Source organism: Lynx canadensis, chromosome C1, assembly GCF_007474595.2.
Source record: "Lynx canadensis isolate LIC74 chromosome C1, mLynCan4.pri.v2, whole genome shotgun sequence".
NCBI lineage: Eukaryota > Metazoa > Chordata > Mammalia > Carnivora > Felidae > Lynx > Lynx canadensis.
This window is the reverse complement of record NC_044310.1, coordinates 152,837,322-152,862,955: the sequence shown is the minus strand read 5'-3', so window position 1 is coordinate 152,862,955 and position 25,634 is coordinate 152,837,322.

Genomic DNA, 25,634 nt, shown 5'->3' with positions numbered 1-25,634 from the left:
CGCGTCAGGCTCTGTGCTGACAGCTCAGAGCCTGGAGCCTGCTTCAGATTCTGTGTCTCCCTCTATCTTTCTGCACCACCCCTCCCCTCCCCACTTGTGCTCTCTCTCTCTCTCTCTCAAAAATAAACATTAAAAAAATAAAGTCTATTAATTAACCCTCACGCACTGTTGGTGGGAATGCAAACTGGTGCAGTCACAGCATGGGAGAAAACAGTATGGAGGTTCCTCAAAAAGTTAAAAATAGAACTACCTTATGTTCCAGCAATTGCACTACTATTTACCCAAAGACAAAAAAAATACTAATTCATAGTGATACATACACTCTGATGTTTATAGCAACATTATCTACAATAGCCAATTATGGAAAGGGCCCAAATGTCCATTAACTGAGGAATGGATAAAGAAAATGTGATAATCTCTTTATATATAGCAAATTTACAGTGACATGGATGGAGCTAGAGAGTATTATGCTAAGCAAAATAAGTCAGAGAAAGACAAATACCATATGATTTCACTCACATGTGGATTTTAAGAAACAAAACAAATGAGCAAGGGGGAAACATAGAGAGGCAAACCAAGAAACAGACTCTTAACTATAGTGAACAAAGTGATGGTTACCGGAGGGGAGGTGGGTGGGGGATGGGTGAAATAGGTGATGGAGATTAAGGAGGGCCCTTGTGATGATCTCTGGATGATGTATGAAAGTGTTGAATCACTATATTGTACACCTGAAACTAATATTATACTATATGTTAACTAACTGGAATTAAAATACAAACATTTAAAAAGTCCACTAATTAAAAGAAAAAAGTTAACTTTTATCATAGATTAATTAAAAAAACGAAAATTTAAAAACAGACGGTGAAAGAATAATAATTCAGTTATCCAAAAATGTAAGTGGCAAGAAAACCCAGTTACAGACAGCACAAAGCCAATGCAGATTTTTGCAAGGAACATCTTGCCATTTTTTATCTTCCAGTTTCAATTAGTTAATGAATTCCTCTATCTATTCTCATGACTGATTTGAAATAAGCATTTCATATTCGTCTTATTTCCGAAGAAGGAAATTATTATCATGCAATCTTTGTTAATGTTTCAAGACTGAAGCAGTTCGTTTCTTCTGTTGTTGATAACAGCACCATTAAACTGTGGTTCCTTTTTAGGAATCCTCTTTCCATACGTTGCAAACTCCTTTCAGCTGCTTCTCAAGAGTTATTGAGATAGCTTGAGATATTGTTCCACTACACTTATCATCCTCCACATTTTTATTGAAGATATTTCATTGGTATGACAACATGTCTGGATTAATATATAATAAACATCTTTTTAAGCAGTGGCCGGGCCTTTTATGATTTGTCATAGCCACACTATTATGATAAATTACCTTAACCAAGTTCAACTTGATAACTATGAAAAAGGTTACATTGTTCTTCAATTATCCTTTTAATCAATCTCCCAAGATAATCATTCTGCCTAAAAATATGTTTCTCAATACTAATTTCATTATCTAGGTGATTCTCATCACTAATCATTACAGTGAGAGTCTCCATATTCTTAACAACTCTTACTTTAACTTAAATGGGTGATTAGACTCAATATGCAGGATATTACCTGCACGGTGGTCTTGATAATATATTCTCCATCATAACTATCTTCACTTCGTCCTACTAATAGATGTTAAAAAAGGGGAGAAGAAAAGCTCTCTTATTAAACCCTTCCACAGTAAATCATATATCTAAATGAAGATTACTTTAAAAAAAAAAAAGAGACATAATAAGTGACTTTATTTCCTCTATGCCAAGAAAACCCTCTTGTTAAATTTTGCTACACGGAATATCACTGGGCTTTTCAGAGTAGTAGAAGGGACATCCTTTCAAAATGTTGGCAAAAGCATTTAGGGATCCTATGTTTTGAAGATATGGATTTAAATAAAAATATGAAACTTTAATTATGGAGAGAATAAATACATCTATGGCTCTCCCAGTGTTGTGGAGTATTCCTCGCTCGAGTACATCATTAGCACCAAAAAAGACCTCAGTAAAACAGCTTTCCTGATTTTGCCCTGTCACAGATCACGCCACCCCGTGACAACTGGCGGAACTCGGTGAACATTTGTGAGGAACTTCTGAAATTCCTTAGTACATCTCGGGGTGAACTCTCACCTTCCACATTACAGTATGTAAGAGAATTTCATATACTCCTTTCACTTTGATGATGGTTTTTCCTCTCTTAAATAATGCTTTTCTCACTCTAGAGCCAGTCTTTAAGCTGTGTTTATAACTAGCAATCATAAACTCGTTTTGACTTGATTTGGATTTTAGGAAGAATGCACCTATGCAAGCCTTCCCGCGTCGTAGCATCGGTTAGACACCAGCTCCGGATCCAGTCCCCAGGGTAAAACGAAATAGACTCTGAATCCTGGCACTTTATATGTGTTCATTGACTCTAGTAAATAATTTAGTGTATTGAGTTTATTTTAATTGTTGTTATTATTTATACTTTAGGTTCTAAACATCGTAAGAATACTTCTGTGTCACCACGGAAACCTTTTGAAAATCATCTTTTTTTTACTTTTCAAACTTTTTAACTTACATACAGCAAAATCACATACAGTAAATTTTGTATACAGAAAAATTAAGGACATGCTTTTGATGTTATTGTAAAATCACCCTTCTGTGTAGACCTCTATCTTACCAGTGAAGGGAAAGGTGGCGCACTTTCGCTCATTTGAATGTTAGATTTGATTTTCAGGAAACTTTCTCATATCCTCCCTATCCCCGGGAGAGTAAACATATGCTATTTCCTTTAAAACAAGATCCTGTCCATTCGCTTGCCAAGGATTGTGATGGTTGGCAAGGAAAAGAAAAAATACATCCCACCGGTCTTTGTCACAATGACTTACACCAGCTTAAGCAGCAGACTTCCTAAACCAAGACTTATCACTTCAGGGTTATTTCCATGTGACCTGTGGAGAATACTCATGAATAGGAGGAGAAAGCATGTGGCTTTCTCTGCTGTAGGGCTGAACTCCTCGGTGCGAGACTAGAAGGCAGTCCTGAGTGTTGTGAAGTAATCATTAAGTTACACGCTTGTCATTTCTTGTACATTCACTCAGAACTAATGCACATCACTTTTTCCAATTATAATCATTCCACCATTTAACAAGCACAAAAGGCCTTAGATTCCAATTTGCCACCGATGCCTCGCTCTCACTTGCTTATTTCTTGGCATTTGCTAGGTTGTGCATGGCTCCAATAACACGGAGCATTCTCCTTTCCTAAAACAAACTTGCAAACGGAGGCGACAAAAACAGCTGGTCTCACGTTGAGGGCAGGACATTTTCACCATGTTGATAATTCTTCTGTTCTTACAATTCTTTGCTGCTGTTGTAAATACATATTATTTTTCGGTTTCCTTACTGCCAAAGCTAAACATAAATCACATAGTGATATGCTATATGTTTCTGCCTGGGCTTCTCTGCAGGTCATATCAAACCTCCTGTGGTATACGTCTCATTTCATTTAGTTTCACAAATCTGTTTCTGTCTTCACAAGCACACACACACACACAAGCGGCAATCGCCAGGCTAGGGAAGCACCATTGTCTTTGTACTTTGTTAGCTTCTGCTTCCTCCAGTGAGTATTAATATGCCGGAATGAGCTGTGAACATGCCAGCTTTGGATACGCTGCCTTAAACACGCACCACATATAAGAGGAAATTGGTATTTTCATTTGCTGCACATGCTTTAATGATATTAAGCAATCTAATATGGTACATACGCCGGATTTCAGTAATGCTTCTCTTGAGAATTTCAAACGGTAATGGCAATTTAAAATGACAGCCTTACATTTATATAGCTCCTTTCATCTCAGAGGCCTTTACACTTTATAAAGTTATATGGAGCAATCATTTCACTTACCCACCACAGAAATTCTGCCACCTCTAGGGCAGATCTGGGCTTACTTTCAAAATTGACTCAGCATTACAGATAATTATGACAAGAGGCAAAAAAGCAGCACAGTCAAGGAAAAACGGAATAGGGAATACAGAAAGATAAAATAACGTCCGAGAGAAATTTTTGCCGAAGGGAAGAATCAAGCAAACAAACAAAAACGCCCTGAGGTTATTTATTAACCACCAGTGCACAGGACTGTGAACTCACATGGCAGCCAGTAGAGAGCATTTCAGGGATAACAAATTTAAGGCTAATTCTCTGAAGGGTGAATTTAGATCGGCGAATGTACAGTTTTGAAAACAAGTTAAGAAGTGTTCTTAGAGAGCCAGGAAAAAGGGCTTAAAGTTTTAAGATTCTAAATAGAGATGTGTCATGTTTCTTCTTGCTTAAAATACTGCCGTTTTTTTATTCTACTTTTACATACATCTAGCACTGGGCAAAGGTTTCCACACACACCCTTTGGCACCCCGATTTTGAAAAATATTTACAGAATGTATTACATTAAAAGCATTTTCAAAGGCCTCTCAGGATCTCTGTGATCACTTTTCCTTGTCACAGTATATTTATACACAGGAATTATTTAAAGAAAACTAACAAATTTACAGTTGGGTCTGGGTACTTGGCTGTGCACTTACACGGTCTGAGTCATCTGAGGCCGTGTCTAGTGGGGGACAAACTAGACTCCAACCTGACACTGATGTCAGGAGTAATGAAACCCAAAGTGGTCGTAACCAGAACTAAATGATCCATGGTCATGCCTGCCCCTCCTTCTTGGCTACCTCTTCCAACCTGCTAATACCAGTGTTGCTGGTCTGCCTACATGCCACAAACCTTTAAACCAGGACAATCTTTGCACCCCTGGGATACCTAGAACTATGCTAGGTATTGGGGTCAGGCCACGTCCTTTTTTATGTTTATTTATTTAATAAATTATATTAAATTTGAGAGCGAGAACACGTGCGTGCACACACACATGAGCAGGAGAGGGGCAGAGAGAGGGAGAGAGAAAATACCAAGCAGGCTCCATGCTGTCAGCACAGAGCCTGATGAGGGGCTCGATCCCACGAACTGTGAGATCATGACCTGAGCCGAAATCAAGAGGAGGATGCTTAACCGACTGAGCCACCCAGAGCCCTAGGGGTCAGGGCTCTTTCAAACTCAGGCTGTCTCAAGCCTTGAGAACTGTTGAAAGAAGAGCGCTTTGCTTTCTTCTTTATCCTCCATAGTCTTATCCTCCTTATAGTTCATCTACTATACTTGAGACTTTATTGAAAACCTTAGGGGGTTGTGGGTAAATGTGAATTCATTTGAGATATTGAGCTCCTAGCTAAATCTCAGGCATTCTCCAAAAAATGTTGAGATTTGAGATATTCACAAAATGTAGAAATAGGTCAGTGAAGTGTTGCCATTTAGTAAGTTCATTATATAGGGGACACTTTTTATTTAGACATAATTGCATCACTTTAAGAAAATATAGAAGTGACATACCTGTTGAAGAATATCTGGAAAAGACAAGCAAATAGAAGAAAAAAGAAAGTATAACTCCACTGTTAATACCATAACAGTATTACGGGCTTCACAAAAGAGCACTCCCACCATTTTCTTGTGTTCATATATACCTACCCAACTTCCCATATTAAAAAATATGATGATCGTGGTATGCAGGTAAATGTTGCACAACCTACTCTCCAGAAAAATAAATAAAGCTCTGATTTGTAGCACTCGCCAATTTCTGTGTTGAAATACTCTCACTATGGCTGATTTCAAGCTACTAGTACAAAGTCATTGAAGGACAAGATGGAGAGAGATGTGCACAGTGGTTCTTACGTGCGGATATGAGCCACTCCAGCACATCACTCCACGTACTGATGGTGGCCATTCCCTCATCTCTGTTCATGAATGTCTTTACTTGTCAAGGAATGCTCCTCTCAAAAGTCATTTCGAGATTGTATTCCATTTTATGGATATCTCCTAATGTATTTAACGGATCCCCTGTTAGCTATTGTGTAATTTTCGCTTTTATTAACAACACAGTGATTAATACCTCATAATGTAATCATCATACACATTCCTATTCTCAAGGGAGCTCTACAGCAACCACTTACAAACTAGGTAAGATGAGTGATGGAAGAGAAATTGCTAGGAGACTTGGGTCTCTGGTTACCTTAAATGGAGAATGAGAAACACTTGAACTAGCCACAGGGGCCCGGCAAACTTAAATGAGAGGTAGGTTGGGTAGGAATTCTGGCAAAGTGGAGTATTCCTATTCCACCATAGAGGAACTGTAAGCCCTATGTTAACAGATATTATTATTTTTAAAAGGAAACCTCCTGCACTGTTAAAACACCTCTCTGGGTCACATCTGGCTTATGTGCCAGAGTATTCTGTCCATAAGAGTTACAGGCAATGGCCTGCCCCGCAGTGGAGTTCAAGATACTGGCCTCTCCCAGTATCTAACTCCCATAAGAAACAGATTTTATCTCTACTTTACTTATTTTTCAACAATCTAAGCAATATTTGTTGAAGGTAAAACCCAAGTGGTGTTTCTAACATGACAGTTTTAACATCCCTTACAGGAGACAAATTAGCAAGTGATAAAACTCAGCTGTTCCTGCCCACTGATGTGTATTTTTTTTTTTTTTCCTTTTCAGGTGATCCTGGAGTGTTTGAGTAGAGCTATCAGGTGTCTTTTCTCCTACACGACTTATTGCACATCTTTGAGTTGTCACATTTGTAATGTCCAGCTGTCAAGAGCTTAAGAAATGCCAGTCTGTCTAGTTAGGGGGAAAAAAGCCTATAGAAATATGGTTTCCAGCGGGATTTTAGATCTAGGTTCCCCTAAACAGGAAGGAGGGGATACCTATGCTAAGAGGGGACCAACATGCCTACTTTCTGCTACAAACTTTACTTACAGCCCAACATGCAGCGCTTTGGGTATAACATCGTCCTTTTGAATGGTTTACATAGTTGGTTTAAATTTCTAGTGTGTTTCATGTGCTTTTGAATACAGTGTAGCAAGTTCTGCCATTGGAAATTATTTTCTTCTTTCTTTTGTAAACACAGCACTGGTAGTAGAAGAACAGAGACAATTTCGAACCTCAAAAACATCCAGCCTTAAAAAACAAAAAAAGCATCCACCCCTTTTCAAGCATTATGGACTAACGCCAAACTTTTGAATGCATTTTTCCTATGCAGCAATTGTTTTGCTTTGAAACGTCTATCCCTCGCAGCAGGTGATAAATAGCAGTACATGTTCCTCAAGGTGGACTATTTTGAGTTTGGATCCAAGAGCTGAGTGTTAATGTTACAATTCTAGCTTCTCCCCGCGGGATTTCCCCACATATTTGAAAAGTAGGAATCTTTGTGGTGAGTCCAGATTTGTGGAGACTTAAGTGAGACCCTTTATGTTCTAGGCACAGTCACGTGCTAGGCACGGCAGGAGATCTGAATCCTATTTCAATTTATTGCAACTAGTAACAAGCCCTTGAGGAATCCAGGTTCTTGCTCTATAAAATGGAATAGAGTTGATTTAATTCATCACAGAGAGATTTGGAGGATCAGACGAGTTAACGCATATGTGAAAGTACTTTGCAACTTTGGTTCCTTTACAAATGTACAGCAGTTTTGTTCTTGAGTTCTAGAGCGGGAGGGCAGGGGAGAGACCCGAGGAATGGAATTTAAATGAAAGGACACTGTTCTCCACAGCACTGTTCTAAACTTGTCTGGAGACTGCATTCTGTGGATGACTAAACACGAGAGGCCAATAAAGGAATTCAAGAGCAGACCAGCAGGCTAGGCCAAATCTAAATTATGGGCACTGAAAAGTTTACGTAGACCCACATTTACACCGTTTACAATCATAGGAGATTTGTATATTTTCTGGTGAACATCATCATAGCCTTAAAAACCTGTGACTCCCAAGTTAGTTAAAAATCTCATGCCTGGGTTATATTTAAAAAGTTTATATGAATAGATTGGAGCAGGGATACTCAAACTTCATTGTGCATAAGAGTATTCTAGGGACCCAGTCAAATTGGGACATTTCTGAGATTTACCCATGGAGATTATGAATCGAAACACCTGAGTGAGCCTCATGAAGCTGCATCTTTAGAAAGAACTGCTGTGAATCCAATCTCATGAATTAAAACTCAAGGTAGGAAAGTTCATGACGTGCTTAGGAGAGGGTGAAGTATGGAAGTTTCACTTTTGGATGATGAGCAGGATGGTGAGAACATTAAGTATGAGAACACCGTGGTTTGCATAGGGATGCAGACCGTTGCTATTAATGGTACCCAGTTGGCTTGTGCCTCCCGATATCCATGCCCTTGAATAGGCTCCTCTGATGTCAGCTCTAAGTTTCGCTATATGACTTGCTTCGGATAGTTGGACAATAGTAAATGCGACATAAGCAGATAATTAAGAAGTTTTGGGGTGTGGGGGAACCTGGGTGACTCAGTTAAGCATCTGACTCTTTATTTCGGCTCAGGTCACGATCTCACAATTCATAGGATCATGCCCCGTGTCAGGCTCTGCGCCGACAGTGTGGAGACTGCGTGGGATTCTCTCTCTCTCTGAATAAAATAAATACACTTAAAAAAAAAAAAAAAAGAGGTGTTGGGGTGTAACTCCTCTTGCAGCTCCAGCAAATCCGGTGACCATCATGTGAAGAAGCCTGGGCAACTTTGCTTGTGATACACGGCCAATCACTTCAGTGCATTCAGCTGGTATCTGATACCAATTAGCAGACGTGACATGGAAGCCATTTTGCACCAACCAGCTCTAGCACAGATGACGTGGGCTATCCTTGCAAGATTGGATGGAGCTCTAGGTATATTGAATTTGAGCTTTTGATAAAACATTTATGAGGAACTCCCTCACAGATAAGATGATCCGGAGCATAAGTGAATGGTTTGCAAAAGCATAAAAAAAAAAAAAGGGTTTGGAAGTTACCTACTGACGGATTGTAATTTAGACTATGTATAAGAGGCAGCACTTGGGTGACTCCGTCAGTGAAGCATCCAACTTCAGTTCAGGTCATGATCTCACGGTTCATGAGCTCGAGCCCCGTGCTGGGTTCTCTGCTGACAGCGGAGGGCCTGCTTCAGGTCCTCTCTCTTCCTCTCTCTATTCCTCCCCTGCTTGCCCATTCTCTCCGTCAAAAATGAATAAACATGGGGCGCCTGGGTGGCGCAGTCGGTTAGGCGTCCGACTTCAGCCAGGTCACGATCTCGCGGTCCGTGAGTTCGAGCCCCGCGTCGGGCTCTGGGCTGATGGCTCAGAGCCTGGAGCCTGCTTCCGATTCTGTGTCTCCCTCTCTCTCTGCCCCTCCCCCGTTCATGCTCTGTCTCTCTCTGTCCCAAAAATAAATAAACGTTGAAAAAAAAAATGAATAAACATTCAGATTATGTATAATAAGAGCGTGAGAGTGATTCCAGGGGACCTAGAGCGGGACACTGACAACGACTTCCACTGGATTTTTTTCGGGGGAACAGTAAACAGCAAATAGCCCAGCTTTGAGGACTAGAACGGCAGTTAGGCGAAGTCGGACCAGAACGAACAGAAAGCAAGAGGGAAGATACTTCTGAAGGGTCAGAGCAGAAAGGTATCAACTGTTCAGAGGGGGCAAAAAATCACGGCTGGAAATAGGCTTGTGGCTTGAGCAGTTTAAATTCACGAGCGCTTCAAAATGATATGAACTTGACTTCACGTTTTAATGACCAAAAGAAGGAGAGTTAGACCCTGAGTGCCAACTACCTTTTGAAGAGATGGGATAAAGTAAGATATGAGGATGAAGAGACATTTCTAAATATTTAGAAACAGTTAATAAAAAATCTTTTATTGACACTTTAGTGTCTCATTAAATGAGACATTAACAGCTAAAGGGATGGATTCAACTTAAAGGTGTAACTTTTTTTCTTATTTTGATATCTTAACCTATGATGGATTATCTTTGATATAATTTCCAGGAAATCCTTAGGAAAAAATACATACTTAATATTAAGTATCACTTCTTGAATTTTTTATTCTTGCTCCCTCCAAAACCTCACTAAAATGTCAGGAAAGCTTGGTTACTTGCTCATTTTTTTTTTTTTTTAATTAAGAAGAAATGATCACACTAAAAAAAAAAAGAGAAGAACACAACAGAATATTCTATCATCTATAATGGATGTCAACACGACTTTGGAAAGTCAAATGGGGATGAATGATTCATAATGGACTTGGCAGTTTGGAAAAAGTGAAAACTAACTGCTTGCAGAGCAAGAAGCCAAAGAACAAGCGAAAACACAAAGCAGAATCCTGGATATGATTGAAAATTAAAGATATTAGGGACTTCAGGAGAAAAGAATTGAGGAAAACAGTAGGGTTTTATGAAGTCTGTAGGCAACAAATGAGCTCCCAATTCTCTTCTACCCATTTAGCCAGGTAAGTACTCTTCCCAGGTCATCATGAACTTGGGTTTGTGAGATTAAACACAACTGATATCAAGAAGGCTTACAAAAAAAGAAGTATTTATAGTCCACATATTAAATGGTTGAGCTCACTAGCCTCGAAGAACGTTGACAGTTCGGAGCATTCTCCAACCCTCCATCCACTTCACACAGTGTCAGAGATCAAAATATTTGTAATCTAGAATAAAAGATCTGAGATACTGATGAGCAGAAAGGTTCCAGCAAAATGAGAACTTGGGAAAATTCAAAATATGTTAGTAGATATTTTAATGTAGGTTTAAAAAAAGAAGTCAAGGAAATCTCAGAGGCAGAGAGAGAAAGAAGCAAAAAGAGAAAAAGAACATAGAATCATGAAAACTTCAAAAGGAGAGAACAAAAGAAACGGCAAGGAGAAAATCATCAGTAAAAAAGTTAGAGACAAATTTCCAGACTAAAAAGACAAAAATGGACAGTTAGAACAGACTCAGTATAATGAATGATAAAACAAACACACCAAGGCACATTATTGTGATATTTTACTATAGCAGCAATTAAGACAAGATCCTAAAAGCTAACAGAATATAAAACAGACCTATGCAAATGATGAGAAATCAGAATAGCATCAAACTTGTCAACAGTCTTGCCAGAAACTAAAACCAATGGACCAAATCCTTTCAAATTCCGAGGGAATAATATTTCCATCCCAAGATTCTATAACTACCCAAATTATCAATCAACTGTAAAGTCATTTTATCATTAATTAGTCATGCACAATTTCAAAATATTTACCTCCTATGTTCCATTTTTCTTTTTTTTTTTTAATTTGAAATTTATTGTCAAATTGGTTTCCATACAACACCCAGTGCTCATCCCCAACAGGTGCCCTCCTCCATGCCCATCACCCACTCTCACCTCCCTCCCATCCCCCATCAACCCTCAGTTTATTCTCAGTTTTTTAAGAGTCTCTTATGGTTTGACTTTCTCCCTCTCTTTTTTTTTTTTCCCTTCCCTTCCCCCATGGTCTTCTGTTAACTTTCTCAGGATCCACATAAGAGTGAAAACATATGGTATCTCTATGTTCCATTTTTCTAGAAAGTTTCTAAATTGCACAGTCCACCAAAATAACCAAAAGGGGGAAAAAAAGAAAGGCATAAATTAAACACCAGAAAAAAAATGAGAGAAATGTTCCCAGAGAAATAATACAGGAAGTACTAGGTCAATAGCCATGTTACAGTCCTGGCAACAAGTCCAGACTTAAGCTATAATTAAACCTGATATGTTTGAATATACAAAAACTGTGTTTTGAGTTCTGTTGGAGAATTTAGGGATGAAAGAGTGGGATACATTAAACTAAACAAATGGAAAGATAAGTCAATAATTGTAGGGAAGGTGGAGAATATACTAGAGCTAAAATCATCTAAAGTAGAAAGTCACAATTTTTAAAAGTCAAGCAATGACAGGGGCACCTGGGTGCCTCAGTAGGTTAAGCATACGGCTTTGGCTCTGGTGATGATCTTTCAGTTCATGGGTTCGAGTCCCGCATCGGGCTCTGTGCTGACAGCTCAGAGCCTGGAGCCTACTTCGCATTGTGTCTCCCTCTCTCTCTGCCCCTCCCCTGCTCATGCTGTGTTTCTCTCTCTCTCTCTCTCTCTCTCTCTCTCTCTCTCTCTCAAAAATAAACATTAAAAAAATCAAGCAATGACAAAATAATTTTTAACAAAACAGAAAAAAATGAAGCATAATTGGAAAATGTAATAATAGTTAAATATGTAGGTAAGTATATGTATCCTCATTATACTCTTCTCTCTAGTTTTCAATTGAAAATGTAACAAATTAAAATTGATAGAAGTATTAAACATTTCTAAGTGAGATATTGAGGTAAATACCAGAAGAAATTGCAAAGATTGCTGAAGATATTTGTCACTGGAAAACAGAAATGATTGGTAGAGAGATGTGGAGTAAGACATTTGGGTAAGAACTTTATTTCTGTGAATTCTAATCAATGTTTTGATTCTTATAAGGAAAAAAAAGGCATCAATTCCACTAAGATATATCTACATAATTGAACCCAAGTACTTGGGAATTTTTAAGAGCGAATTAACTGATATAAGAATAATTACTTGTTTCTTAGAGGGGAACCTATCTTTATCTAACAGAATAATTAAAGTTAACCAAAATAACTTTCACCATTAATTTTGGAGAGAATTCTGTAACTCTGTAAGTTGTTAGTTTCATGTATAGGCTTATTTTTTTATGTCACAGTTGGGGTAGCAATTCAGAAAGCCAACTGGGCTTCACTCTCAAAAATAGATACAATGATGTAGAAATCACTTGCCCTGGGTCCCAAATCACTGAATTCTATAGTTAGAAACTGTCTTAGAAGTCATCAAAATCCAAAACTTTTATGTCATTGACAAGGAAACTGAGACATCAAGTCATTAAGTGATATGTTCAAGTTCACTCATTCATATCACCATAAAATTGCACAAAAAACACTTAGCAGCTGGCAAATCACATAACTAAATTTTGTCCCTTTAGTAAGATACTACCTGAAGTTGGACCTCATTTCCACTCAAGAGAATGACAATTGAAAGTGACTCGCTGTTGGAGGACCTAAAGATAATATATATTTATATTTGGACATAGTATCTTTGTTTCAGGAAACACATTAAGACAAATTCTTTATTTGCACACATATAAGTCAAATATCCATTTAGAGTGTGATCATTTGTAATTACCTTGTAGATATTACAAATGGTAAGTGTGGTTTAAAATGGGTCCAACTGAATCTTAAAAGAAGGTAGAAATGGACTTTGTCATTGGCTAAATTGTTTCCCACCACAAAATTCATATGTTGAATCCCCCAGTACCTCACAACATTGTTGTATTTGGAGATGAGGCCTTTAAAGAGATAGTTCTGTAAAACTGAAGCCATTGGCATGGGTCCTAATCCAAAATGACTGCTGTCCTTAAAAGAAGAGAAAATGTGGACACCGAAATGCCAGCAAAGTGCACACGTAGGGGAAAGACCATGTGAGGACACAGTGAGAAGGTGGCCAGCTCCAAGCCAAGGAGAGAGGCCTCAGAAGAAACCAGAACTTGATCTTTGACTTCTAGCCTCTACAACTGTGAGAAAGTAAATGTCTGTTGTTTAAGCCACCTAGTTTCTGGAATTTTGTTATGGCAGCCTGAGCAAACCAAGGCAGACCTCAAGAGGAAGTGATTTGGAATAGAGTGGAGGTTGCTCTGTGTAATTGATATGGACTCTTACGGTTGTGCGGTCTGGGTAGTGGAGTCCGCTCTTAAGTGTGTTTGGGGGTGAGGGAAGTGAACTGGAAGGATGGAACCTGGCCTATGGCAGCCGCTGGAACCCCTCCTCACGTTGTATCCTGAGGAACTTACATCAATGGCAACTTCAGAAAAGACGCTCTTGCTGAAAGAGGATTGGCTGAGGGCCCAGAACTGTATTCCTTTGAATAAATAATAATGAAAACAATATCATATTTTGTTCTCACGCTGGTAAGGCTGGAGTATGTATTACTCCACCTTTCTAATGTTTACCGATTTGTTAGTAGAAAAAAGTAGGGTAGTTGTCCAGACTCGGGCGACCAAGGCTGTCTTTTAATGAGGATTTCACAGTACTTAGCACCATTCTGTAGTGAGTTTTTACTTACCGAAGATATTAGGATAAGGGCGGGAAAAGCTGTTACCTTCTCTAGTATTCTTTGCTCATAGCATGTTTGCTTATATACACGGATAACAAGCTTATATTTCTTGGTAACTCTAATTGTGAACATACGCAGTGCATAATATTAGATAACACAATTTTCAAGTCAGACACCTGAGTTTGGCATCTAGCCTCACACCTGTGAGACCTTAGGTCACTTAACGTCTTTCACCTTAGGTATTTCACTTGTAAAATGAGAATAATACTATTATCTGATTCGTAGGACTGCTTTAAGAATTAAACAAAGTGCATATAAATCCATTAGCATGGTACCTGGAAGATAAATTATTCCTTAACCAAACTGAGAAATCCTAAATACCATGGAACTGCTTCATTTCTAGATGTGTATAGAGCTTTTACTAGCATGAATATTCTTAAAATCCTTTTAAACTGTCAAAAAAAAAAAAAACCCACAACTTCTCTTCTTTTGCCATCTGAGGTTTAAATCTTTCATTATATTCACAAAAATGGACATTTTCTTAACTCCGGAGAAGTTGTATTGCTTTGTAAGCATAAAACAGAATTAGTTTTATGTGGCATTGAGTGATTCCAAGTCCAATCGCGTGACAAAGACTAGCCCGTGTCTACCTGTGCCGCATAATCTGTTTATGCTGCATTGAAATATCAATTTAGAAATGCCACTTTCCTTGAGCAGCAAGTAATTATCTGGAAGAAACATATTTTATCACTCCCGATGGCTGCTATCAGGCAGCAAATCTTCAGTCCCCGGCACATGATCCCGTGTTTCCTTACAAATTGTGCAGCCGAGCAGTAGTGTACCTTAACACTTTTAAATAAGATCTTGACACTCGTGTCATTGTACAAGCTCGGATCTGGACGACAGGATTTTTTTTTCCCTTAATTTAAACGCACTATTTTTCATCAAATGACAAGCATACATTATGGTCTCCATTCTAACCAAGCCTCTAAAGGCTATTTCAATTTGACTAGAGCGGTTTTCTGCCAAATGGCTCCTCTAAGTTACACTGTGCACATTACCCACCAGAAAGCACAGAGTTGATGAGAGTGCACTGTCAACTATCCTGCACATCGATATGGGGGTTATTTGATTTGAAATTGGATTCTAGCCTTCCTTGATCTGTTGTATAAATGGAGAAGCATGTGTTGGAGAAATTCTTACAAAGTTTATGAAGAGTGTGATGTACTTTCCCCCCCTAGAGTTTGTCTTTCACTTTGTTTGACTCCAGCATGAGCTCTCCTCTCAGTAATAAATATTCAAAGCTGAAAGTAGAAGAGCCCCCCTTTTTTTCTTTAAATGGAAATAAAACTTAGGAAAAATTATTCTGTGCATGAATTTCTTCTGTGATACGAGTTGGGTGCAAGTTGCAGACTTTTGTAGCAGAGTGGCTTTGTGACCCTTCTTTAAACATTTAAGACTTAGTTCAGAAGTTCACTGAATATGATGAGACATGATTCTTAAGTACGGAGCCTTCAAAAAAAGTATCTTCTAAATATATAATATTCTCAGCGAGACATGTCAGTCATTGTCAAGATGAAAGTCGTTTAAATGCTAAGTTCCTGGTAAACTGTATCTATATTGTAGGGCTCTATTCACAAAGCAATACCTTAGCTGTATGTGTAGAGCATACAAAAATATATCATTTTGTTATGGGACATACTGAACTCTGGATATTGTGATGTGAGGTTGGGAGGGAGGGAGTTTGCTATGCAAGTTACATGCTTATCATCAGTATGTGGATGGCCCTAAGGGCAGCATAGAGAACTTCAGAGAAAACATATTAAATGGGCATGGGGGAAGCATCCTTTTGACCCACATAAAAGGGTCTTTGTGTAGATCTCATGAGCACAAGATTTTATATTTGAGTGGATAAAGATGTGCAGTTTCTTTAGAATCAAAGGTAGATTGGCAACACTTTTAGTAAATGGCAAAATAATTATGAGTGTATTTGGTATTCAGTGTAAAACATTTATCACTTTGAATGGTTTTGGCATCAGGGCAGCTATAATAGGCAATCCCACAAGAATCCCTTTGTAATTTAGCATTAATTGATGTTCCTTTATTGTAACGACAGTTGATAAGTTAAAAGACACTGAATTGAAGAAGGAAAATAAAACACTTTGACCAGTCCTTTACTGCTTCTGCCAGTGACTGGAAAAAAAATTAGCTATAAAATAAAGCAGACAGAAACAGTGCCCGATTTTCTAAGAATAAGAGTGTGGACTGGCTGTGTTTGCATTTACATGCTTATGTGTACATATACTTGCTGAAGTAAAATCCAGTATTTAGCTTAGAAAAATGGACTATTTCTAAATATTTTAGAATAACTTGTCTTTTTTTACTGCATGTGTAACAGATGGGTTACTAGTGGCCCTGATTCTTCATCCTTTGCTGTATCCATAGCCTTTGAGATGTGATGTTGCATCCTTTCTCATCGGTGGTTAATTCTATTTTCCCACCTCTTGGATCTGGACTGGACTCAGGACTTACCGTGGCTGATAGAATGTGATGGAAGTGATAGTCTGCCTAGGCTTCTACTGGCTTTCTGAACCCCACCCAGCTGCCATGTGAAGAATCTGGGTTAGTCAGCTGAAGGATGACACATCAGACACAGCTGAGTGATCCCAGTGGGGTCTTCCTAGAGTACCCAGCCTCTAGTTGACTTTGCTGACTGATTACAAATTCCCGAGCAAGCCCAGACAAAAACACAGAGTTTGATTCAAAGCAGAAAAACCACACCTCTGATGGAAATCCAAGTTGCCAATCTCTAGAATAGTGAGCAGAAGCAATGGTTATTATTAGGACCCACTACGTTTTGGGGTGTTTTTTTAATGAAACACTCGATAACTATGTCAGTATGGTAGACTACAGAGGGACTAAATTAAGAAACAGAAGGGTAAGGGATTCGTTTTAATAGCATTAAGCTTCTGATGTAAAATGAATATTCTAGCCATACTAAACTCTATAATCTTCATATATTGTCCTGATTCCCTTAGCTTGGTGCCTGGAATGCTCTTCTCAAAGGTCAAATTGGACTCATCCTTCAAAGCAAAGGCCATGTACTCATACTCCATGAAGACTTCTCTGTTTTCCAGAGCCTGCTACTCAGCATTCCTAGAATTTTCGTTTTACCTATATGTCACATATCACTTTTCCCTTGCATTTGCTTTTAATATGAGTGATTTTTCCACCCGCTCCAAAAGGCATAGGTGGTATCTTCTCCATCTGAGTAACCTCAAATCATTTTGTAGTACCTAGACAAAACTAAACAATCGACAAATATTTGAATGAATAAATATTACAGGCTAAGAAACCACTCTGGATCCCAGCCTCTCTCTATGCTCCTGCTGTTATCGTAGGGAGTAGTTAAGCTCTTCAGAGAGCACTTAAACAAATATAAAGGTTTAATTCTCTTAATTATTACTGCTATTATATGTTTGCTTTATTTCTATGCATTTCCTCTTCCTATAAAATTTTTATATTCTGTAAAACAGGGTGTTTGAAGCTTTTTTGAATACATGATAGCAGTAAAAACAATATGAAGGTTATTTGGTGTGTTAAATTTTTAAAAGAAAAGAAACTTTTCAGTATTTATTAATTTTAATAGATACTATTTTCTTTGAAGTATCTAGATTTTTCACCTTCTGCCTTTTCATTCATACATTGTATCTCTGGTCTAAAGAACCAAATTTTCGAATTCATATAAATATAAATTTATTTCAAGTTCTTTTATATATCTACAAATACAAAAAAAAGGTATTGGGCAACTTTAAATAGTTTTAAGTTAAGATATATAATAGTAGTTCAGTGTACATCTTTTCATTATCAAAGTGCTTTCCTTAGGTCTTTTAAAAATTGCTGGTATTGGGGTGCCTGGGTGGCTCAGTTGGTGAAGTGTCCAACTCTTGATTTAGGCTTAGGTCATGATCTCACAGTTTGTGAGATTGAGCCCCACGTAGGGCTCTATGTTGACAATGAAGACCTTGGGATTCTCTCTCTTCCTCTGTCTCTGCCCCTCTCCTGCTCATGCGTGCTTTCTCTCTCAAAATAAAAAAAATAAAAATAAAAAAAAGTAAAAAAAAAAAGTAAAATAAAAAAACTAAAAAATTCAAAACTAAAAAAAAAGAAATTACTGATATTATGTTTCAATTTCATTTAAGATGTTTTCCTACTCTTGTTATCTTCCATTGGCCAATTTTTGATGTTTCTCTGCTACCTAGAATTGTAAATATTAAGTTAACTTTCATATAAGTGAAATGGGAACAATTTTTGAAGAGTGGTGATGATTTGGTCAAATGTTCTCTCCCATAATGTTTATGAAATAATAATAAAGTTGAGATGATGACAGCTTGTTTACTGAAGACATTTTTCTCAAGTTATTTAACTCATATAATCTACCTAACCTTAGGTAAGGTAAACTCATTTTACTCCTTTTTTTCCGTCACTACAGAAGATATTAGAAAGTTGGATTAAATCTGGTGCCTATCATTGCTGCTTCATAATGTGAATAAAATATTTCTCCCCTGACACAATTACCAGTATGAACTTGCAAATGTCTACACTACTGTTTTCTAGACTGATGTCTGAGCCATCAGAAGTCTGAGGACATATTGTTGGGCAGCCCATGAAACTTTCTAAATGTTGTATTTTCATTCTTATGAGAATTTAAACACACACACACACACACACTTTTAACTAGTTAGAAACAGAAAACATTCATTTTGCCAACATAATAAAAGATATTTCCTTATTCTAAGACTTTAGTTTTAAACGGGCCATTTTTGGACCTCTTGGGTCTAGCACAGATAATCTCTCAAGTTCAAGGTAATTTATCCCACTAGAAGTGGTTCATATATTTCTTGAATTGGGAAACACTAGTCTATAACAGAAATGGATCAACTTTTGGTCCTGACGTTCTGATGGATGCTGTTATCATGGAGTTTCAATAGAGTAAGGAAAACTGACAAAAAACTAGCTAACCAATAAATAGATTCTTTGAATTGGTGGTGCATACAAAGACAATGTGCAAAAACGACAGGCAGTTTTAAAACCAACCTCATGATCACTTTGGTGAGTTCAGTGGGTGACAGGAATGTGTGCCTGAGGGCAGGTGTTTGCTTTGCGTGATTTGAAACTCTGGCTTAAGTAACTCGGGCCATCTAGGAATTCCAATACAATAGTCCTCTCTTTATCCACGGTTTCACTTTCTGCAGCTTTAGTTACCCACACTCAACTTCAGTCCAGGAGTAGATGATCCTCCTTTATGAACTATCATCAGAAGGTCAAAAGTAGCCTAAGGCTATGTCACAATGGCTACCACCCACCCCAATTCATCTCATAATGTAGGTATTCACCTCACATCATCACGAGAAGGGTGTATACAGGGCATACAAGATATTTTGAGAGAGACCATATTCACCTATCTCGTTATAGTGTATTATTTTTTTACTTAATTATTGGTTCTTTTTTTAGTCTCTTTACTGTGTCTAATTTAGAAATTAAACTTTATGACAGGTATGTCTGTGTAGGAAAAAAACAGTATAGATGGGGTCCAGTACTATCTGTGGTTTCAGGCATCCACCAGGGGTCTTGGAATATATCTTCTGCGGATAAGGGGGACAACTTAGGCTTGGGTGTATATGTAACCCACCGATATTCCACTTCACATGATTAGTGACAGGACTGCTATAGTGTTTGTTTTCTAATATAACACAAAGAAAGTTATATTTTATGTAAATAGAAGTGAGCATCATTATTTTGAATCAATATACAATCTGAGAGTAGTAACTCTTAAATTTTGTCTTTAACGTGCTAGAATAGGCAGACAATCTTAACTATGTCCATGTATCTGCCTTTGAAAAAACTTGAAAGCTTATTAGGTTTAAGAAATCCCCTAAGAATCTCAAAATACAAGTTTTATCGTATGTTTGCCATGTCTATACTTCTTCTGTTTGGATACATACTCAAACTTTCATAGAGACCATGCCCACCACTAGCAACCAGGCAGAATTAATAGTTTTTTCCTCTAATCTCATAAAACTGATATCTACTTCACACCATTTGCATTACAAGTGGTCATTCTTACTTTGTTTTGCTTCAAGAGGCCCTGACCCTTAAAGTCTAAGCATTATTTCACAATTTTTATAAGGGCATTTATGGTTATATGGCGGGCACTAATCAAAGTTCTTTTCAAGTATTAGCTAAATCAACACAGCATAATGCAGTAGATACTCTCATTAACTCCATTTTATAGATAGGGAAACTGAGACACAGAGAACTTAAGTAACTTGTCCAAGGTCACACCACTAATGGTAGGGCCAGGATACGGATACAGTTAGTGCAGCCCCAGGGCCTGTGCCTTATTCACCACATAATGATGTCTCTAGTAGGTAACAATGGACATTACCTAAGTAAATGAACCTTGGGTACCGTGGAAAAAATCAGTTTTGTTATTTTTTAGCAAGAGTATATTAAGAATACTTGTGATGGTTGGTTTTATGTATCACCTGGCTAGGTTATAGTACCTAATTATACAATCAAACACTAATCTAGGTGTTGCGGTGAAGGTGTTTTGTAGATGTGGTTAACATTTGCAATCAGTTAACTTTGAGTGAAGATTACCCCTGATATGCGGGTGGCCTCATCCATTCAGTTGAAGGCTGTGAGAGTAAATACTGAGGTTTCCTGGAAAAGAAGAAATTGTGCCTCAAGTCTGTAGTATTAACTCCTGCGTAAGTTTCCACATTATAGGCTTTGGATTTGTCAATCCCACAAATTAATTCTTTAAATTAAATTATATACTAATCATTAATTATTATCATAGTAATACATGATATATAATGTAATGTATATGTATGTATATGTAATATAAATAAAATATAAGAATATATATATTTATATATATCAGAATACAGAGGCTGAATACCTTGCATTTATTTAACATAAAATAAAATTTTTATTTCTTTTTTTTTTTAAATAACACTGTGAGATTGGTTCTTGTCCCTGTTTAATAGTTGATGAAAATTAGATACCAACATTCTGCCTTTCAACTTTATTTCTATCATGTGCACACATTATTTTAGCACCTGCTTTAGCCGCTTTAGAAACAGGTACCAGGTGTGGTCTTCCCAGACTTTGTCAGCCCAGAAGAATGTGTTACCTGATACTTCTTTGTTCGTGGGATAGATCTTCCTTTGTCACAATACTCTTAAAAAAGAGATTAACTGTAAAAGGAAGCAGTGGAAAACAAACCCGTATCTGTGAGTAATGAGAGTGATTCAAATTTCAATAAGAAAGAAAGAGGAACACACAGCCAAACTGTTCTGAGAATATTTGGAGATTAACAATTAAATAAATGTTAATATCAAACGTTTATGTCCTGACATCCATGCTCCGGTCTCTCTTCTGAGCGCTTTATACATATCACCTCATTTATTTCTCATGGCGTCCCTATGGAGACGGTACTCTTATTGTCCCCATTATAAACATGAGTAAACTAAGTGGAATCAGGACTTGAACTTAGATAGTCTGCAGAGCCTGTTGCTGTCTCTCGGATAAGTAGAGTAGAGTGCAACAGAGTGGGAAAATGGAGGCAGAATAATGACACGAACAATTACTGAAAGTCTGTTACACAACTATTTGTACACATTATCTTACTTAATATTCACAAATACACTATGAGTTAAGTATTTCCCCCCCAATTTAGCGACTAGAGAAACATGTCCAGATAATTTTAATAACTTGCAGAATGGTAAATGAGTGATAATTGGTGGCGACTAATTAGTGGCGACAAATCAGAACCCATGTCTGATTTGGGTCCCAAAAGTTTGCCTTTCCCTTCATGCTACGATGCTACTAATTTGTAGGCTTCAAAGAGGTTTGTTCCAAGTGAGAATATTCATATTTTAGACCTAGTAGAATAGCATTGCTCATGGGCCATCTCAGTACAACTTGCCTTATGGATCATCTAGAAACTCTACTAGTTCATATCCCTTTCGAGCCCCACTTCACGCGTGACAAGAGTTCAAAGAACTTCACAGTATTCTGGCACACTGTGGATCATGTGAAGTTACTTTTCCCCCCCTTCTTATTGATTCCTGTGTTAAATAGCACATGTATTAGAGTCTCTCCTCTGACCTCCCCTCAAATTAACCTGTTCCAAGATGTCTTATTATTTAAAGGGTGACCAAAATGTAAGAGTAGGAAGTTAAAGAGAACAGTCGGGTCTCTTTTCTTCCTTCAGTCGTTTCAACTGAATTTCTGAAGACCAGATGATAATGTTTCTAGAAGTCTGTCCATTTCTACTTTTTCCTCTTCTTTCTCTTTTTCTTTTTTGTTTACTTTCTTTTCCTTGCCCATGATAGTATCTCCCCAACATCAGACGGAAAGAATAAAGAACATCATCAATGGTAAATACATTAAAAGTTAATCTGAAAAAATTATTCTTACATTTTTCTCCTTCTTTCTTATCTTGTTACATACCAGATAAATATAAAAGCATCATAGGATTAAATATAGATATGTTGTGGTATACCATAATAGAAGTCAATATAGCTATTCCAGGGAGATTATATTTTGAGGATGGACAGCCCATTATTATGGGTTTATAAAAATCATCCTTATCTATGTGGTAAAAAAAACCCATGAAACCTCAAATATTATTTACCATGCAGAGTTCAGTATCACTGAACTCTCAAATTATAATTAAGAGTATAAAAGTATTTTTGAAAGTAGAAAACTGTAATATCACCAAACTTCGATCAGACAACAAACACAGTTTTAAAAAGTTCAGTAGAGTTTCTTAGAAGCACTATCTCTACAAGCATTTAAGTGTGCCCTACACAGTGGAAAATATTATAATTTACAATCATTTTCTGTGTAATGGTAAGCCAGAATCAAAAAGTTAAAAGGTGGAGAGAAAAAGGTCAAACTATCTTAGCCAGCTTTTAGCTTTCCTATCACTGCAATCTAAGACCATCTAATAAATAGTGGCCTTAGATTTCATGTATGCCTGAAAACAAAATGATCAGATTTTAGTGACTTGTAATAACAATTTTTTTGAAAGAAAAACACATGCTTAAGTCAAACCCCAACCTTTACTTATAGTTTCAAAATATACAACAATTTCCTGATATAAAAGCAAGAAAGAATGAGTTCCGCCTAAACTTTTTTCTTTAATTTGTTATATTTATTTATCTTATCCCCTGAAATGACCAATAATTTTTTGCTTACTTCTTCTTGATAAGCATATCAAGATCAATGAAAACAACGCTCTTTGTATAGTAGATGTACTATGAATATTTGCTTGAAAGGGTGTGGAGAGATCTTCCAAGGGCTCTCAATTTAATGAATAGCTTTTATTTACAATACTGATTTTATTTACTATATTCGATTAATATTTGTGGTTAGGAATTAGAACAGGAAAGCTGAGGGCAATGTGATGAACCAATTGAATGACAGATACTTTCTTAAGACTTCTGTTACTTTTTTTTTTTTAATGTTTATTTCCTTTTTGAGAGAAAGAGGGAGAAACAGAGGGCAAGCCAGGGTGGGGCAGAGAGAGACAGGGAGACACAGAATCCGAAGCAGGCTCCAGGCTCTGGGCTGTCAGCCCAGAGCCCGACATGGGGCTCCATCCCATAAACCATGATATCATGACCTGAGCCAAAGTCAGCCGCTTAACTGACTGAGCCACCCAGACACCCCTGGACTTTCATTACTTTCAATCCTTGCAAGATATTGCTATTTTGCAGATGAAGCTTAAAGGGTAATTTATTACCCAAGGAAATATATTTATTTTCCATTTGTTTTGGTTCATAGAGATCAAGTTATTTCCCAAAGTCACATGTGTAGTGTAGAGTAGGTACTAAATGCCATGCAAATTTTTTGCCAAAGCCCTAGATCTTCCCTTTACATCATATTGACTTTCCCCCCCTTGTTTGAGACTTGTTTTCTTAAGCAATTAGAATGAGATGTCCATATCTGACATTATTTGTTTTTATTAATTTGCAACGAGACTTTATTTTCCTCCATTTTATGGACTTCCTGGATGAGTTTGAAATTCAAACAAGCAGCGGTGATCCATGCTGACAAATTTAGAACCAGGTCTTGAGTTCCTTAATGAAATGAAAATTGGAGTGGCAGTGGTATTACAAATAATAACACTGTGCATTTATTTAACACTTCTAACTAATTCAAGGGTAATCAGGATCATTCTTTCTTAGTAACATTAATGGGAAGGTAGAAGAGATGTTCTGATTTCTATCCTTATGAATGTGGAAGCCTGATGCCAAGAGAGGTGATTTGTCAAAAGTCATGTAACTAAATTATGGCAGATCAGGACTAGAAAACTATTTTTCTTGACCTTCATCTGATATTCTCCCCCTCTTTATCCACTCCTTACCCTCTCTTTTCCCCTCTATGTGACCCCCTGAATCTATGGTTTAAGACAGAGGTAATCGTGTCCTCAGATATCTTATGCTTCCCTGTGCTCTATAGGTAAATATTTAAGCACTATGAATCACACTCAGTGTGCCATATAATCTGCCCTCCAAATCTCTTTGCAGTGTTATTTACAGTATTTCCTTCAGTTTTTCTTCCTTTTCATCTACAGACTTATACAAGTGTTTTTAATGAATCGAGTTCCCATTTTCTCCGAATTCTTTGTGGTGGAAAACTATTATCTTTGTTTCTCTGAAAACCCTTCCTACCCTGCCCTGGTAGTTGGTCTAAAATTTAGGCGTGTGATACAAGCTGGACCAGTAAGAGCTTTAAAGTGGATTTTTCAAAACGTAGTAAGGATAGAGAAGTCACCTTCTTCTCTGGTCATAAAGTGGTAATCGTGAGTTCAAGCAGTTCTTGGCTGTGGTTGCAGCCCCAGAGGGAAGCTGTTTTGGTGGAATGAAACTGAGACACAATCAAACAAAATGAGAAGTGTAAAGAAATCCGTCGAGGCTTTGAGTTCCCTCTTTAGATTTCATCTCCAGATTTACCTTTAAAAGTCCCAATTTGTGAAGTGACAAACTTGTATTTTGTTTCCAAAACTAGTTTTATATTTCTGACCCTAGCAACCAAGGATTATGACTCGCAATTATGTTTCATGTGCATACTATGAGACCTAATTCCCATGTCTCCTCTTCTGTGCCAGCAGCCACGATTTCCCATTCGGATGACTGATCCTTCATCTAAGTCCAGAAGCTGTCTGCCCCTGGTCTTCTTATGATTTACCTCATCTGATCATTAGTCACATCTGTATCTGTCTTCTTCATCAGACTGTGTGCTCTATAAATCAGCATCCATATCCTAATCATTAATGCTGTGTTTAGTATTCAAGTTGAGCGTAGTCAGCATTAAATAAATGTTTATGTACTTAACTTTTCATTTAGTTCTCCTGCTTGTTAATGTTTAAAGATAATGTGTAATGTGTTGCGGGCTATAGATACGATATAATAAGGAACATAATTATTTTGGTATTGATGTGATCATTATCCTGTAAAAATTACTGGTATTTCATCCTCATTTCTACTCCCTGATTTGTTTTTAAA